This window comes from Nicotiana tabacum, chromosome 22 (genome assembly GCF_000715075.1).
Source record: "Nicotiana tabacum cultivar K326 chromosome 22, ASM71507v2, whole genome shotgun sequence".
NCBI lineage: Eukaryota > Viridiplantae > Streptophyta > Magnoliopsida > Solanales > Solanaceae > Nicotiana > Nicotiana tabacum.
In genome coordinates, this window is record NC_134101.1 from 30,278,930 (window position 1) to 30,294,470 (window position 15,541).

Sequence of the window (15,541 nt, forward strand, 5' to 3'; positions counted from 1 at the left end):
AGCAGGGGAAAACATTTAATACGAGGTATAACCTGCACAGCGAAAAGTACAACTCGCTGAAGCACCTGTGCCTATATAAGGCAGTCACGGGCAACAACCATTTTTGGGGATTTTCTTGAGCTAGGGATTGGTTCTTTCATGATGGATTCGACCTTGGGGACTACTTAAGAATACAAGGTGAGTTTTTTTGGATATTGTAAGTTAATAACATCCTATTAATACTAGTATTAACATCCTCCAATCTTTGAAATCCCTAGAAATCTTTCAAGTTGTTCAAGAACACCAAATTTCCCAAATATTGAAATTTTAAGGAAAAGCTTCAAGAAGGTAATACTAATGCTTCAAGCTCATTTCTTATGAGTCGGTAAGAGTAATTCTAATATTTGTTTCAAGTTGTTATGGTTGGATAATTGATTTCATAAACCCTAGTTCATTGCATAAAAAGTGTTCTTGAGAAAATGAGGGAAAGATAAATAGTGTTCTTAGAAATGAAATTAAAGGATGCAATGAACCTATGGAATCATTTTCTAGCTTAGTTGGAAGTGTTCAACTAAGTAATCACCAAATTGAATGTTTTGGAAATGTTGGTTAAGGAAGATGATGAATAGTAATTTGGCGGTGTTGGAGAATTAATGTAGTATCATTAATGACTTCAAATGGGTATTAAATGATAAGATTGTAGTTGAACGTGCTAGTAAGTGAACCTATTAGACGATTTGAGCTGGAGGCTTGTAGCCAACTTGTGAGCCATAAATGGATATTGATAAATATTTTTGAGTCATATTTTGGTTGTAATTAGGATTGTAATTATAGATATCAATTTGTTGGTAGCGTATGAGCATTTTACTCAATGTTACGATGTCGAAGGAGGATTAAAAGATTGTGAATGTTAATAAAGCGAAAGCGAGTTTTGGAGCGTTATGCCTCGGTCGAGTTATTTGAAAGGCTTGGGAGCCGGTTATGGAACTTCGGAGCAAGGTAAGTCTCTTGTCTAACCTTGTAAGAGGGAATTTATCCCTAGGTGAGTTAAACTAATAATTTTTGCTAATTGTGGGGGCTACGTACGCATGAGGTGACGAAAGTCCGTGCGTAGCTACTAATATTGCTAATTTCGGGTAGTTTAGGACTCAAATCATAATTAGTTGTGATAATTGCATCTTTCAGTTAATTGAAATATTGGAGTTTTTGTTGTAAATTATTAGAGGAAATAAAAAGAGACTGAAATTGTCACGACCCAAAATTCCCACCTTCGGACCGTGATGGCGCCTAACATTTCACTTGCTAGGCAAGCCAACTTTAGAATAATATTAACCAATTTTTAAACAATCTTTACATTATTAATTATCAAGGAACCAAAAGCGGAAGCAAAGTTTAAAATATAGTGAAACAATTCATAAAAATAACGGTGTCTAAATACCATCCCAGAATTGGTGTCACAAGTACACGAGCTTCTAGAATAAATATAAATAAAGGTCTGAAAAAAATAAAGCTGTCTGAAAATAAATACACAGCTAAAGTAAAATAGACGGGGACTTCAAAACTGCGGATGCCATGCAGTTATACCTCAAGTCTCCCCTGGTAGCTGGAATCCGAGCAAGTCTATGGTACGCAGCTGGGACCAACTCTAAAATCTGCATAAGAAGTGCAAAGTATAGTATCAGTACAACCGACCCCATGTACTAGTAAGTGCTGAGCCTAACCTCGACGAAGTAGTGACGAGGCTAAGCCGGTTCACTTACATTAACCTGTACGCAATATTAATAACAATAACAAATAATAGAAATAAATCAGGTAACTCATTTATAATAATTGAAGCCAACTCAGCAGTCATAATCCATTATTATTTCAACCAATTCTGTTGCAGTGTGCAACTCGCTCTCACAATATATTCACATTCAATTCTGTTGCAGCGTGCAACCCGCTCTCCCAATATATTTCTTTTAATCAAGTCTGTTATATATTTATTTCAATAAAGTATATATATAGACTTTTAAATAAGTCTGCTGCGGCGTGCAATTCGATCCCCCAATATTGGCTTTTAAATAAGTCTATTGTGGCGTGCAATCCAATCCCCCAATATTGACTTTTAAATAAGTCTATTGCGGCGTGTAATCCGATCCCCCAATATTGAGTTTTTAATAAGTCTGTTGCGGCGTGCAACCCGATCCTCCAATATGGACTTTTTAATAATTCTGTTGCGGCGTGCAACCCGATCCTCCAATATGGACTTTATAATAAGTTTGTTGCGGCGTGCAACCCGATCCTCCAATATATCCATTTCAATCAATTCTTATAGAAGAAATTTCTCCAATAAATGCAACAATTAATATAAAATTATAAGACAACAAGCATTCAGTAATTATGATTTAATTATGAAATAAATAATGACAAATAGTAAATTATTATGGAAATCAGGGAGAAAATAGGCAGTTTAATATTTAATATGCTAAATGTCAAATAACAATTAAAACACATAATTCAAATAGCATGTAACAATTAATGCAGGAATTCAAGAATTAATATATGACAAAGAATAGGAAAGAAACAATTATTATAATAATTAATTTATGATTTAAAATAATTTATGATTTTTCAAGTAAGCAGGCAAACAATTAATTTCACGGCGTATAGACACTCGTTACCTTGCCTATACGTCGTTCACATGCTTTTCACATAACAAATAATTTAAGGGTTCTATTCCCTCAAGTCAAGGTTAACCACGACACTTATCTCGCTTTGCAAATTCCAATCAATTACTCGACCACAGCTTTTCCTTTTAAATTTGTCTCCAAAAGCTTCAAATCTATTCACAAACAATTTGATATACTCAATACGAATCATAGGAACTAATTCCATATGAATTTACAAATTTTTCGGATAAAAATCCGAAATTCATTAAAATATTCGGCAGTGGGATCCAAGTCTCAAATCCCAGAAAACCTTACAAAATCCGAACATTCATTCCGAGACGAGTCCAACCATACAAAAATTATCCAATTCCGATGTCAAATTGACCTTCAAATCTTAAATTTTTGTTTTTGGAAGATTTTATAAAAATCTGATTTTTCTTCCATAAATTCACGGATTCATGATATAAATGAGTATGAAATCATGAAATATAATCAATATAGGATAAGGAACACTTACCCCAATGTTTTCCCGTGAAAATCGCCCAAAATGTGCCTTACCCGAGCTCAAAAATGGAAAAGGGTTGAAAATGGGACGAATCCCATTTTCCAGAACTTAAGTTTTGTTTCTGGGACTTGCGAACGCGGTCAGTGCCTCGCTTTCGCGAAGCACAAATTTGTGATGTCCCATTTTACACTTCTCGAACGCGAGGCTACTTCGCAAATGCGAAGCTTGCCTAGCTTGGCCTTCACGAACGCGAGATACCCTTCGCGAACACGAAGGCAATTATCCTAGCTAGCCTCTTTCCCTTCGCGAACGCGAAGTTTTGAACCTCAAGCCTTCACGAACACGGTCACTATGTCGCGAACACGAAGCACAAAATGTGCCAGCCCTAATTTGCTCTTCGCGTTCGCGAGAGTATCTTCGCGAATGCGAAGAAGAACACACCAGAAGCCTGAAGTCTGCAGAAAATCAGATTTTCGAAGTCCGAAATCATCCCGTAGCCAATCCGAAACTCACCCGAGCCCTCGGGGCTCCAAAATAAACATGCACCCAAGTCCTAAAACTTCATACGAACATGCTCGTACGATCAAATCGCCAAACTAACACCTAGAATTACGAATCGGACACCAAATAAAAGGAAATTTTCAAGAAAACTTTAAAACCTTTATTTTTACAACCGGACGTCCGAATCACGTCAAATTAACTCAGTTTCTCACCAAATTCGATAGATAAGTCATAAATATTATAGTGGAACTATGCCGAGCTCCAGAACCAAAATACAGACCTAATGTTAATAAATCCAACATCAGTAATTTCTTAGAAATCATTAAACTTTCAAGCTTTTAATTTTTCATTAAAATTCCATATCCCGGGCTAGGGACCTCGGAATTCGATTTCGGGCATACGCCCAGGTCCCAAATCATGATACGGACCTACCGGAATTGTCAAAATATTGATCCGAGTCCGTTTGCTCAAAATATTGACCAAAGTCAACTTAGTTGAGTTTTAAAGCTCTATTTCCTATTTTAATCTATTTTTCACATAAAAACTTTTCGGAAAATTATACAGACTACGCACGTAAGTCGAGGAATGATAAATGGTGCTTTTCGAGATTTTAGAACACAGAATTACTTATTAAATTTAAAGATGACATTTTGGGTCATCACATTCTCCACCTCTTAAACAAACGTTCGTCCTCGAACGGAGTTAGAAAAAAAAAGTACCTGAGCCGGAGAAAAGGTATGGATATTTACTCCGCATGTACGACTCGGACTCCCAGGTAGATGCCTCTACTGGCTGACCTTTTCATTGCACCCGAACTGAAGGATAACTCTTAGACCTCAACTGTCGGACCTGGAAGGCTAGAATAGCCACCGGCTCCTCCTCGTAAGTCAAATCTTTGTCCAATTGGACTGAGCTGAAATCTAACACATGGGACGGATCACCATGATATTTTTGGAGCATAGACACATGAAACATTGGATGAACCGCTGATAAATTAGGTGGTAATGAAATCTTGTAGGTTACTTCACCCACCCTTTCAAGAATTTCAAAGGGTCCGATATATCTAGGGCTCAACTTGCCCTTCTTTCCGAACCTCATTACACCTTTCATAGGTGAAACCCGGAGCAATATTCTTTCTCCAACTATGAATGCAATATCACGAACTTTACGGTCGACATAACTCTTTTGCCTAGACTGAGCTGTGCAAAGTCGATCCTGAATAATCTTGACCTTATCCAAGGCATCCTGTACCAAATCGGTACCCAACAACCGAGCCTTTCCCGGTTCAAAATAACCAACTGGCGATCGGCATCGCCTTCCGTACAATGCCTCATATGGAGCCATATGTATGCTCGACTGGTAGCTATTATTATAAGAAAACTCCGCAAGTGGCAAGAAATGATCCCAAGAACCTCCAAAGTCTATAACACAAGCGCAGAGCATATCTTCCAATATCTGAATAGTGCGCTCTGACTGTCCGTCTGTCTGTGGATGAAATGTTGTACTCAACTCCACCCGCGTGCCTAACTCACGCTGTACAGCCCTCCAGAAATGTGAGGTAAACTGCGTACCTCGATCTGAAATAATAGACATGGGCACACCGTGAAAGCAGACAATCTCACGAATGTAAATTTCAGCTAACCTCTCTGAAGAATAGGTAACTGCCAGTGGAATGAAATGTGCTGACTTGGTCAACCTGCCCACAATGACCCAAACTGCGTCAAATTTTCTCTGAGTCCATGGGAGCCCAACAACAAAATCCATAGTGATACGCTCCTACTTCCACTCAGGAATTCCTAACTTCTGAAACAAACCACCAGGTCTCTGATGCTCGTACTTAACTTGCTGACAATTCAGACACTGAGCTACATATGCAACTATATCCTTTTTCATTCTCCTCTACCAATAATGTTGCCACAAATCTTGATACGTTTTGGCGGTACCTGGATGAATAGAATACCTGGAACTGTGTGCTTCTTGAAGAATTATTTCACAAAGCCCATCCACATTAGGCACACAAATACGACCCTGTATTCGCAGAACCCCATCTTCCCCCACAGCAACCTATTTGGCATCACCGTGCCACACCATGGCCTTAAGAACATGTAAATGAGGATTATCATACTGCCTCTCTCTGATGCACTCATATAAAGAAGACGGAGCGACTGTGCAAGCTAGAACCCGATTGGGTTCTGAAACATCTAACCTCACGAACTGATTAACCAAAGTCTGAACATCTGCAGCTAATGGCCTCTCACCAACCGGAATACACGCAAGACTGCCCATACTCATAGCCTTTCTACTCAAAGCACCGGCCACCATATTGGCCTTTCCGGGGTGATGCAAAATGGTGATATCATAGTCTTTCAAAAAGTCCAACCATCTTCTCTGCCTCAAATTAAGATCTTTTTATTTGAACAAATACTGAAGGCTGCGATGATCAGTAAATACCTCACACGAGACACCGTAGAGGTAATGCCTCCAAATCTTCAGCGCATGAACAATGGCTGCCAATTCTAAGTCATGAACAGGATAATTCTTCTCGTGAATCTTCAACTTCCGCGACACATATGCAATTACCTTGCCATCTTGCATTAATACTGCACCAAGACCATTATGAGATGCGTCACAATATACCGTATACGATCCTGAACCTATGGGTAATACCAACACTAGCGCCATAGTCAAAGCGGTCTTGAGCTTCTGAAAGCTCAACTCACATTCGTCTGACCATCTGAATGGGACACCCTTCTGGGTTAGTCTGGTCAATGTGCTTGCTATAGATGAAAACCATTCCACGAACCGACGATAATAACCTGCCAAACCCAGGAAGCTCCGGATCTCTGTAACTGAAGTAGGCCTAGGCCAATTCTGAACAGCCTCAATCTTCTTAGGATCCACCTTTATGCCTTCTGCCGATACAACATGTCCCAAAAAGGCAACCGAGTCTAACCAAAAGACATATTTTGAAAATTTTGGCATATAACTGATTATTCTTCAAGGTGTGAAGCACACTTCGAAGATGCTGCTCATGTTCCTCTCGACTGCTGGAGTAAATCAAGATATCATCAATGAATACAACCACAAAAGAATCCAAATAAGGCTTGAACACCCGATTCATCAAATCCATAAATGTTGCTGGGGCATTTGTCAACCCATATGACATCACTAAGAATTCGTAATGCCCATACCGAGTTCGAAAAGCTGTTTTAGGGACATCAGATGCCCTAATCTTCAACTGATGGTAACCAGACCTCAAATCGATCTTCGAAAATACCTTGTTACCCTGAAGCTGATCAAATAAGTCATCAATTCTTTGCAGCGGATATTTGTTTTTGATAGTGGCCTTGTTCAACTGCCGATAGTCTATACACATCCGCATAGAGCCATCTTTCTTCTTTACAAATAATACTGGTGCACCCCAGGACCAGACACTAGGTCTAATGAATCCCTGATCAATCAAGTCTTATAACTGCTCTTTCAATTCTTTCAACTCTACCGGGGCCATACGGTATGGTGGAATACAAATAAGCTGAGTGCCCGGAGCCAAATCAATACAGAAGTTAATATCTCTATCGGGTGGCATCCCCGGCAAATCTGCAGTAAATACTTCTGGAAATTCATGAACAACTGGTACTGAGTCCATAGAAGGGACATCCGCACTGGGATCACAAATATAAGCCAAATAGGCTAGACACCTTTTCTCTACCATACATCGAGCTTTCATATAAGAAATAACCCTGCTGGCAGAATAGCCATGAGTTCCTTTCCACTCTAACTGAGGTAACCCCAGCATAGCTAGGGTCACTGTCTTGGCATGACAATCCAATATAGCATGATTAGGGGACAGCCAATCCATACCCAAGATGGCATCAAAATCTACCATATCAAGAAATAGAAGATCCACACTAGTCTCAAGATTACCAATAATAACCACACACGAACGATAGACATAATCTACTACAATAGAGTCTCCCACCGGTGTAGATACACACACAGAAGCACTTAGAGAATCACAAGGCACAACCAAATATGAAGCAAAATAGGAGGACACATAGGAATAACTAGATCCTAGATCAAATAAAACTGAAGCATCTCTATGGCAAACTGGAATAATACCTGTGATCACAACATCAAATGACTCGGCCTCAGGCCTAGCTGGAAAAGCATAATATCGGGGCTGGGCCCCACCATTCTGAACTGCGTCTCTAGGACGGCCTCTAACTGGCTGGCCTCCACCTCTAACGGTCAGACCTCCACCTCTAATGGCCTGACCTCCACCTCTAATAGCCTGACCTCCACCTCTAGCTGCCTGACCCCTACCTCTAGCTGGTTGAGCAGGCGGTGAAGCAACCGGTGCCGGTATTATGGCACGAGAATCTTGTCGAGATTTGTTACTCGCCAATCTAGGGCAATACCTCCTGATGTGACCAATGTTCCCATACTCATAACACCCATCCTGATGTCGTGGCTGCTGAAGCTGAAGCTGACCCAGATGGGCTGGATAACCACTGTAGTAACTCTGGAGTGGTGGTGCACTGATAGGAGCTGAATGTGTACTGAATACTGGCTGCCCAGAGTAAGGCATAATAGGACCGTGACTCTCTGAAGCACCGGGAGATGCATGAAATGCTGAATAAAAAAGGTCTGGGAGGATGAACCCTACCAAAATTACCCCTGCCTCCAGACGAGGCACCACTGAAACCACTGAACTGATGAGGCCTCTTATCGGACCTCTGACCTCTCTCCTGTGCAAGAACCATCTCGATCCTCCTTGCAACATTAGCAGCCTCCTAAAAAGAAATCTCACTTCCGGTGTCCTTGGCCATCTGAAGTCTGATAGGGTGAGTGAGACCTTCAATAAACCTCCTCACTCTCTCTCCCTCCGTAGGTAGTAAAGGGAGAGCATGACGGGCCAAATCCACAAAACGGGACTCATACTGAGTAACAGTCATACTGCTTGCTGTAGATGCTCAAATTGCTTGCGGAATTCCTCTCTCAGTGTGATAGGGAGGAACTTTTCCAGAAATAGCTGAGAGAACTGCTCCCATGAAAGTGCAGGCGATCCAACTGGTCTGGTCAATGTATAATATTTCCACCATCTCTTGGCGGAACCCGTCATCTGAAATATAGCAAAATCAACCGCATTGGTCTCAACTATACCCATGTTCCGCAGCACCTCATGGCAGCGTTCAAGATAATCCTGTGGGTCCTCAGAAGGTGTACCACTGAAGTGAACTAGAAAGAGTTTGGTAAACTTATCCTGTCTCAATAAGGCTTCAAAAGACATGGCGGGCCTATCACTGATCTGTGCCGCAACAACTGGCTGAACTACCCCAACTGGCGGGGCTGCTGGAGCCTGATTCTGGGGAGCCATATGCTCCGGAGCGGGAGTAGTGGGAGTTTGTGCTCCTCCCCCAGACTGTGAGATGGCTGGTGCCACCAGAAATGTACCATTCTGGGCTACGCCCTTCATAAGACTTACCAAACGGACTAGAGCGTCCTGAAGTACTGGAGTGGCTATGAATCCTTCCGCGACCTAAACTGGTCCAACTGGTACATTCTAAACTGGAACCTCCTCCTGAAGGTCCACCTGAGGTTCTATAACAAGTGCAGCTGCTCGAGCGCTCGACTGAGCTCTACCTCGGCCTCTAACACGACCTCGACCTCTACCATTGGCCATAGTTGCCACCGGGGATTCTGGTCCCAATCCATCGGTAGAGGTATTACGTGTTCTGACCATCTGCGAGAGAATAAGAGTAGAATGGTTCAATCATCGATGATAGAATAAAATTGCACGACAGAATAAGAAAGAACTGATATTATTCCTAAACTTCATAGCCTCTGAAAGATAAGTACAGACGCCTCTGTAGCAATCCTTCAGACTCTACTAAGCTTGCTCGTGACTCATGAGACCTATATAACCTAGTGCTCTGATACCAACTGTCACGACCCAAAATTCCCACCTTCGGACCATGATGGCGCCTAACATTTCACTTGCTAGGCAAGCCAACATTAGATAATATTAACCAATTTTTAAACAATCTTTACATTATTAATAATCAAGGAACCAAAAGCGGAAGAAAAGTTTGAAATATATTGAAATAATCCATAAAAACAACGGTATCTAAATATCATCCCAGAATTGGTGTCATAGATGCACGAGCTTCCAGAATAAATACAAATAAAGGTCTAAATAAAATAAAGTTGTCTGGAAATAAACACACAGCTAAAGTAAAATAGACGAGGACTTCAGAACTACGGACGCCATGCAGTTATACCTCAAGTCTCCTCTGGTAGCTGGAATCCGAGCAAGTCTATGGTACGCCGCTGGGACCAACTCCAAAATCTGCACAAGAAGTGCGGAGTGTAGTATCAGTACAACCGACCCCATGTACTTATAAGTGCTGAGCCTAACCTCGACAAAGTAGTGACGAGGCTAAGCCGGTTCACTTACATTAACCTGTACGCAATATTAATAACAATAACAAATAATAGAAATAAATCAGGTAACTCATTTATAATAATTGAAGCCAACTCAGCAATCATAATCCATTATTATTTCAACCAATTCTGTTGCAGCGTGCAACCCGCTCTCACAATATATTCACATTCAATTCTGTTGCAGCGTGCAACCCGCTCTTCCAATATATTCCTTTTAATCAAGTCTGTCATATATTTATTTCAATCAAGTATATATATAGACTTTTAAATAAGTCTGTTGTGGTGTGCAATCTGATCCCCCAATATTGACGTTTAAATAAGTTTATTGCGGCGTGCCATCCGATCCCCCAATATTGACTTTTAAATAAGTCTATTGCGGCGTGCGATCCGATCCCACAATATTGACTTTTTAATAAGTCTGTTGCGGTGTGCAACCCGATCCTCCAATATTGACTTTTTAATAAGTCTGTTGCGGCGTGCAACCCGATCCTCCAATATGGACTTTTTAATAAGTCTATTGCGGCGTGCAACCCGATCCTCCAATATGGACTTTTTAATAAGTCTGTTACGGCGTGCAACCCGATCCTCCAATATATCCATTTCAATCAATTCTTATAGAAGAAATTTCTCCAATAAATGCAACAATTAATATAAAATTATAAGACAACAAGCATTCAGTAATTATGATTTAATTATGAAATAAATAATGACAAATAGTAAATTATTATGGAAATCAGGGAGAAAATAGGCAGTTTAATATTTAATATGCTAAATGTCAAATAACAATTAAAACACATAATTCAAATAGCATGTAACAATTAATGCAGGAATTCAAGAATTAATATATGACAAAGAATAGGAAAGAAACAATTATTATAATAATTAATTTATGATTTAAAATAATTTATGATTTTTCAAGTAAGCAGGCAAACAATTAATTTCACGGCGTATAGACACTCGTTACCTTGCCTATACGTCGTTCACATGCTTTTCACATAACAAATAATTTAAGGGTTCTATTCCCTCAAGTCAAGGTTAACCACGACACTTATCTCGCTTTGCAAATTCCAATCAATTACTCGACCACAGCTTTTCCTTTTAAATTTGTCTCCAAAAGCTTCAAATCTATTCACAAACAATTTGATATACTCAATACGAATCATAGGAACTAATTCCATATGAATTTACAAATTTTTCGGATAAAAATCCGAAATTAATTAAAATATTTGGCAGTGGGACCCACGTCTCAAATCCCAAAAAAACTTAAGAAATACGAACATCCATTCCGATACAAGTCCAACCATACAAAAATTATCCAATTCCGATGTCAAATGGACCTTCAAATCTTAAATTTTCGTTTTTGGAAGATTTTATAAAAATCTGATTTTTCTTACATAAATTAACGGATTCGTGATATAAATGAGTATGAAATCATAAAACATAATCAATATAGGATAAGGAACACTTACCCCAATATTTTCCCGTAAAAATCTCCCAAAAATCGCCTTACCCGAGCTCAAAAATGAAAAAGGGTTGAAAATGGGACGAAGCCCATTTTCCAGAACTTAAGTTCTGTTTCTGGGACTTTCACCCTTCGCGAACGCGATCAGTGCCTCGCGTTCGCGAAGCACAAATTTGTGATGTCCCATTTTACACTCGCGAATGTGAGGGCTACTTCGCGAACGCGAAGCTTGCCTAGCTTGGCCTTCGCGAACGCAAGATGCCCTTCGCGAACGCGAAGGCAATTATCCTAGACAGCCTATTTCCCTTCGCGAACGCGAGGCTTTGAAACTCAAGCCTTCGCGAACGCGGTCACTCTATCGCGAACGCTAAGCACAAAATGTGACAGCCCCAATTTTCTCTTCGCTTTCGTGAGAGCACCTTCGCGAACGCAAAGAACACACTAGAAGCCTGAAGTCTGGTTAAAAGCAGATTTCCTAAGTCCGAAATCATCCCGTAGCCCATTCGAAACTCACCCGAGCCCTCGGGGCTCCAAACCAAACATGCACCCAAGTCCTAAAATATCATACGAACTTGCTCGCGCGATCAAATCGCCAAACTAACACCTAGAACTACGAATCGGACACCAAATCCAAGGAAAGTTTCAAGAAAACGTTAATACCTTTATTTTTACAATCGGACGTCTGAATCACGTCAAATCAACTCTGTTTCTCACCAAATTTGACAAACAAGTCATAAATATCATAGTGGACCTATGTCGGGCTCCGGAACCAAAATACGGACCTAAGGTCAATAAATCCAGCATCAGTAATTTCTTAGAAATCATTAAGCTTTCGAGCTTTTAATTTTTCATCAAAATTCCATATCTCGGGCTAGGGACCTCGGAATTCGATTCCGGGCATACGCCCAGGTCCCAAATCACGATACGGACCTACTAGAATTGTCAAAACATTGATCCGAGTCTATTTGCTCAAAATGTTGACCAAAGTCAACTTAGTTGAGTTTTAAAGCTCTATTTCCCATTTTAATCCTTTTTTTACGTAAAAGCTTTCCGAAAAATTGTACGGAATGTGCACGTAAGTCGAGGAATGATAAATGGTGCTTTTTGAGGTCTTAGAACACAGAATTACTTATTAAATTTAAAGATAACATTTTTGGATCATCACAGAAATTTCACATACTTGAATTTTTGCTCAAATTATTTAACTATTGCTATAAACTGTACATCCTGGTGTGTAAATCTAAATAAAAATAAATATATTCTCATTCCGGAGGTACATAAGAAAATGTCCTCCTCGGCAGTATAGATGCATCTATAGATCGTGCCACACGTCCCTCGATAATGTACACGACACTCTGGATCGGATCGTACGACCTCGGCAGAAATCGTGCCTAATAGTAATAATTACACGATACTTTGATATTATATTGCAGCTTGTGAAGCTAATTGATAAATTGGAAGTTATTGGAATTGAAATAATTAATTATCTCTGCTTGTTAAGGAAATTATTGTTAATCCTATAAATCATGTTGATTTAATATTTTTATTTTTAATATTATTGACCCTTAGTGAGTGTCAAAGTCGACCTCTCGTCAATACTTCTTCGAGATTAGGCTTGATACTTACTGGGACACGTTGTTTACGTACTCATGCTACACTTGCTGCACATTTTTTGTGCAGGTACGTATATGTCTAGCGACCTTGTGGGCGCAGAGGTGTGGTTAATACAGAGATTTAGGTGAGCTGCATTCTATATTACGATCCGCAACCAGTAGAGTCTCCTTCAGAGTTATTTATATTTTTTCTGTCTAATTTGTATTCCGAACAGTTGCTGTGTTTTATTTTATATTCCTAGTAAATGTTCATACACTTATGACATCGGGTTTTGGGAGTGGTTATAGATTGTTTAGTAATTTAGTTGCTAAATTATTTATCACTTACTCTATGAATTCTATCTTTACTATTTAATTGAGGAAATTTTAATTTCAAAAATACTAAAATGGGTAATTAAATTAATTAGTCAAGGTTGGCTTACCTGACAACGATGTTAGGCGCCATCACGACCTTTAATGGGTTTTGGGTCGTGACACCCCCTCTCCAAATGCTCTCAAACATCGCCTAAGTCCAAGTGGGAAATGGGCTAAGTCTCAGAATAAAAAGCCCTTAGCTCCAGTCGCAGACTGGCTCACAAATGCGATTGTCGCATTTGCGACAAATGCATCGCAAATGCGAAGCCAAGCTGCCCCTGCCCAGGTCGCATTTGCGACCAAGATCTTTGCAAATGCGAAGGGGACATATTCGCAAAAGCGACAAATTGTTCGCAATTATGAACCCCTCAGAAAATTCCCACCCTTCACAAATGAGAACCCCTCCTTGCAAATGCGACGTTCGCATTTGCGACTATTACATCGCAAATGCGATCACACCAAAACCAGCAATCCAACTTTTTTCACAAAACACTCCGAAGCTACTCCGAAACTCACCTGAGCCCACGGGGTTCCAAACCAAACACCCACACAAGTCTAAAAACATAACACGAACTTGCTCGAGGCCTTAAATCACATCAAGCAACGTCGAATTCATGAATCGCATCCCAATTCAAGCTTAATAAACTTAAGAACTTCAAACTTCTACATTCGATGCCGAAACCTATTAAATCACGTCTGATTGACCTCAAATTTTGCGCCAAGTCATAATTGACATTACGGACCTACTCCAACTCCCGTAATCAGATTCCGACCCCGATATCAAAAAGTCCACTCCCGGTCAAACTTTCCAAAAAACTTAAAATTTCCATTTTTCGCCAAATGACCCCGAAACGACATACGGACCTCCGAATCCACTTCCGGATGCCCCCCTAAGTCCAGAATCATCATACAGAGCTATTCACAGGGTCAGAATCCCAATCGGACATTGATAACATTGAAATGCACTTCAACCCAAATTTATGAAATCCTTCCAAAATGCCAACTTCTACATTAGGCGTCGAAATGCTCCCGGGTCATCCAAAACCCGATCCGGACATACGCCCAAGTCCAATATCATCATACAAACCTGTTGGAACCTTCAAATCCCGATTCTGAGGTCGTTTACTCAAAAATCACCCTTTAGTCAATTCCTCCAACTTAAAGTTTTCGAAATTAGAGTTTTCTTTCCAAATCAACTTCGGACTTCACGAAATTAAATTCCAACCATGCGTACAAGTCATATGTCACGACCCAATTTCACCTATAAGCCGTGATGTCGCCCAACACTACAGCTAGGCAAGCCAACTAATAAATTAAGCATACACTGATAAAATTTAAAACCAAGAAAAAAAATTAATAAAATCCAATTTCTACCAATGTGTGTGCCAAGACCTGATTTCACAAGTATATGAGCATCTAGTAGATTATACAAAATTTCAAATACTTTGTGAAATAAAAATAGACAGAATAAAAAATACAAGAAGAGACACTAGTAGCTGCAGAACGGATCAGAAAGGCAGCTCACTACTATACCCCTGGATAACGTGGTGTAAGACGATAGGTCCCCCACTAGTACTTGACTTAGGTCCTGCACAAAAAGTGCAGCAAGTGTAGTATGAGTACGTAAACAACATGTACCCATTAAGTATCTAGCCTAATCTCGAAGTGGTAGAGACGAGATGACCGACTTTGACACTCACTATGGGTCAATAATAATAATTGAAATACAACTAGGATATTTAAATCGACATGATTTACAGAATTTAAAATAATTTATTTAATCAGCGGAAATAATCAAATTCCTTCGAATGCAACAATTCTCAATATATTAATTAAATTCCTTCAATTAAAATAATTTTCAATTTATCAATTAAATATCATTTACAAGAATAACAAATAAATTCTTTAACAAGCATGAATAATAATTCATTAAATTCTAAGAATTTTTTAATTTATCAATTAGCTTCGCAAGCTTGAAATAACTATTAAAGTATTGTGTAATTATTATTATTAAGCACGATTTCTGCCGAGG